The 4487-nt window shown below is 37.2% G+C and overlaps 1 pseudogene; it reads left to right on the top strand.

The window, feature by feature from the left end:
• LOC107665510 (low-density lipoprotein receptor-related protein 1B-like) overlaps positions 1-4487 on the top strand; it is a 312996-nt pseudogene that overhangs the window by 141057 nt on the left and 167452 nt on the right.

Here is a 4487-nt window from a genome sequence, read left to right as displayed (position 1 = left end):
CGTACCCACTGTATATATATATATATATATATATATATATAAACATCCATATTTTTCTTTTTTTCTGAGATTTTCTTAAATTAATTTCTTAACCCATTTGTAAATTTTATTAAGTATATTATTAAAATGAGAGGATAGGAACACAGTTTGCCATTAAGCTAAGAATAAGAAACTTACTTTAAAGAGCATTTAACGTCGCATTTTAGTCTAATGCCTCTATTAATTTTAAAAGGGCCAATCAAACCCCCATTAACTTTAAGCACACTCTCAATGTCCTGCTAAAATATCTTGAACATGGCAATGAAAGTTGGGCTGAACCCAAATCCTGCTAGCCGCTGGCAGAGATGAATGCACTCGCCCTGGTTAAGATAAACACAAAACCGTCAAAACCCAATGGTTTAGAAACATTCCAAAACATTTCTGAGTTAGATAAACATTGTTTAAAACAGACCTGGCCTGCACATAATAGGACTAATCATGATGAATGGGCCTCCAGATCACGTTCCCAGCTTTGTAGAGCGAATCTTGGAGAGAAATAGGTCACCATTTTTTGTTCTTTGTTAGTATGCAACTCAAACGCTCCAACCAGATTGTCAATGCTACGCTGGTTCTTTACTTTATATATCTATATAACTATCAACAGCTCTTTCCTGATCTGACTGGACTTTGCAAGGTTTTGCCCTGCGGCCGCTTTTCTCAGTGCTATAGAAGACTTGTGAATGGACCTGCTGGCCTTTGGCCTGAAGCGCTCTTGGCTTTGGGGACCCAAACATCTTCTATCTTCTCAGTGCTATGAATTGTGAATTAGTTTGTTTTTAATGCAACCTGATGAGATCTGACATACAGCTGGACGCTTGCTGAATCTGTCCAGTGTTGGAGAAAGTTACTTTTAAAAGTAATGCATTACAATATTTTAATTCTGATTTCTCTCAAAATGAAGACAGAAGAGCTGCTAGTAAATAAATGGGAAAACAAAGTAACTGGTGTTACTCGTTTGAAAAAGTAACTCAGATATTTTCTTGTAATTTAAAAAGTAATGTGTTACTTTACTAGTTACTTTCCACCATCTACTTGTGAATCGCCTTATTAATATGAATCAAATATGAGGAATGATGCAACAAATTCAATATCTCTCATACTCCCCAGTCATATGACATTTAGCTGAAATATCATCAGATATTGGTTCCGTCTGTCAGAGAGGAGATTTGACTGTGAATTTATTTCCTCCTTTCCACCAAAATAATTAGGCTTTGTTCAGACAGGCAGCAAAAATCCAGCTCAAATCCGTTTAATTGTTTGTAGCAAAAACCGCATGGAATCTGATTTTAACAAACCTCATCCAAACCGAATCAATATGGTTTGAAATCAGATTACAATCCGATGTTTCAGATCAGATCAGGTTTTGTTTTCGGCGTTCGGGACATGACTGCAGTGACATGCGGATAAAGCTAGAATGTTATACAGTCACACAAAGCATCTTCAGCTAAATTCCCTCTTTTATGCACACATGTGCCGTTCTCTTTGTAATGAATAGTGAATGAGCAAAGGAGCAAGCCGTTTTGAACACAGCATGTGCCAAATTTTCTTTTTTTACAATGACAGATTCTTTTGTATGTCTCTTAGCACAAGTCATCACTATGGTGACCATGCCGGATTTTGAGTACACTATCTACAAAAATGGAGCAGATTTTAATATTTTATTTTATTTTTAATATAAAATTTTGTATTTAATATTTTAAACATATATTTTACAATTTCTTTAAATTATTTATTCATCCCCCATACATATATATATATACAGTGGGTACGGAAAGTATTCAGACCCCCTTCAATTTTTCACTCTTTGTTATATTGCAGCCATCTATCTAACTATCTATCTATCTATCTGTCTATCTATCTGTCTGTCTGTCTGTCTGTCTGTCTGTCTGTCATTAAATGATTTTGCGAAAATCATTTGCTATTTAGGAATTTGTTTATGAATTCTGAATTTTAAAGAAAGTCTTCAAGGTCTTTAGTAAAACGACAACTTAACAAAACCAAGATGATAAAATCAGACCTTTTCACAGTCAAGGAATTTTTGGATTTATTTATTTATTTTTTGAATATCAACCTTTAAACTGAATTTTTACGTGTCTCTCAGTCCAAAAAAAAGAGCCATTATTCCCCTGCTGGAACTTTTACAATTGTATCTACTGTATTAGTGGCTTCGCTCAGACCTCACGACTCCTTGGTATCACTAGTGTCAGATTGCACCCTAGCTTGATTGAATGTACTTTCACTTGCCATTTTATACCTTTTCGTGCTCCTTTCCCTCATCAATGATCCATTTCTGTTCCCAGCATCTCTTCTGCCTGTGCTTTGTTATTTTCCATTTGAGTGTCTAGCACATTTGTATTCACTCCGCAACTCCACCAACATGACTGCCTTGAGGTTTATGGATACATTATCTTCTGTCAGTGCTAGACACTTCATTTAAACCTTGAAACCACTTGCTGTTCAAGGTGGTGTTACCTTGAATCCCTCTGTGGCCTCTTAATTTTTTGGGGGAAATCAAACCAATGTATTTCTTATAGTTGTTGCATAATTAGTTGGGATTAATATTTTAACATAAAATGATTTAATAGTCACCTTTATATGTCTCAGTAGTTATTCAGTGAACTTGGTTTTGTACACAAAGGATTAACAAAGCCATTTGTAGCAAATGCATGCTTTATCATCACTGTTAAAAATAGCATTATTGTGCTTATTACCCAAGTGGCTACCTGCTATATTCTGCTAGTTGACAACTTTAGCTAATACTTAACCATGTTTTTCCATTTAGCATCTCACCATGGGACCACTTCAATGGCGTACCTTCACATTACATCGTCCAAAACAGTCTTCAGCCATAAATCACGATAAAGTGATGATAAGGGTGGAAGAGGCTTGTTTAGTGCCTCTGAGCTTTCACCGAATGAAAAACTAAGAAGAACAGATATACTGGAAGAACATACCTATAGTACAATGAGAAGAAGAAGTTTTAAAATGTTTAAAAAAAAGTTTTAATATGCACCCTTAAGAGGTACTACTATGAACGTTCAGAGGCAAATAAGGTACAAAGATGTCTTTTTAACGGTATTTCCCCAGTGACAAACTGTTGTACCCCTATTATTAATACCTTAGAGTAATTATGTACCTTTAAAGTAAAAATATGCACTGTTTAAGGAAAAATAAGGTACACATATTTCCCTATAAGGGTACTGCCATAGTGACAAGCTGTTGTACCCCTATAGAGTGCATACTAGTAAGACATTCGTTCATCTTCAGAACACAAATTAAGATATTCTTGATGAAATCCAAAAGCTTTCTGACCCTCCATAGACAGCAACTCAGCTACCACATTCAAAGCCCAAAGGTAGTATCGTAAGGGCATTTTTTTAAATAGTCCATGTGACATCAGTGGTTCAACCTTAATTCTATGAACACTGGCTCCTGCGTCAGCAGCACCACACGCATGCATCTCTCATGAAGTAAAAGGAAAGGAAAGGACATGACATATGGCCAAGTATGGTGTCTCATACTTCGAATTTGTGCTCTGCATTTAACCCATCCAAGTGCACAAGTCAAGTCAAGTCACCTTTATTTATATTGTGCTTTTAACAATACAGATTGTGTCAAAGCAGCTTTACAGTATGAAATGGGAAAATAGTGAGTCAATAATGCAAAAGGACAATAGTAAACACTCAATTTCCAGTTAAAGGCAGTTCATCATTGAATTCAGTGATGTCATCGTCCAGCTCAGTTCAGTTTAAATAGTATCTGTGCAATCAAGTCGACAATATCGCTGGAAATTAAAAGTCCCCAACTAAGCAAGCCAGAAATGACAGCAGCAAGGAACCAAAACTCCATCGGTGACAGAATGGAGAAAAAAACCTTGGGAGAAACCAGGCTCAGTCGGGGGGCCAGTTCTCCTCCGGCCAGACGAACCAGCAGTTTGTTCCATGCTGCAGCAAAGTCAGATTGTGGGGATCTGTCTTTGGGGCTCATCTAGTTGTCCTGGTCTCCACTGACATTCAGGGCTGTTAAGGGCGTCTCTAGGTGCTGATCCACCATGTGGTCTGGATAATGGCACAGCAGTGAATAGTGAACACACACAGTGGGCAGCATTTTTTGCTGCGGCGCCCGGGGAGCAGTTGGGGGTTTGGTGCCTTGCTCAAGGGTCTCACCTCAGTTGTATTGAGGGTGGAAGAGATCACTGATCATTCACTCCCCCCACCTACAATCCCTGCCGGTAACAATACTCGAACCCGCGACCTTGGGTTACAAGTCAGATTCTCTAACCATTAGATCATGTGGGTTTTGCAAGTGTTTTATGCAATATTTTGTGAATAAGTTAAATTTTAAGAGTAATTAAAAAAGTAATGTTACTTAAATAGTTATTTGGAAAAGTAATCTGATTACATAACTTGCATTACTTGTAATGCGTTACCCCCAACACTCTATCTGTC

This window comes from Sinocyclocheilus anshuiensis, unplaced genomic scaffold (assembly GCF_001515605.1).
Source record: "Sinocyclocheilus anshuiensis isolate Anshui unplaced genomic scaffold, SAMN03320099.WGS_v1.1 scaffold543, whole genome shotgun sequence".
Classification (NCBI taxonomy): Eukaryota; Metazoa; Chordata; class Actinopteri; order Cypriniformes; family Cyprinidae; genus Sinocyclocheilus; species Sinocyclocheilus anshuiensis.
This window is presented reverse-complemented; position numbering and strand designations above follow the sequence as displayed.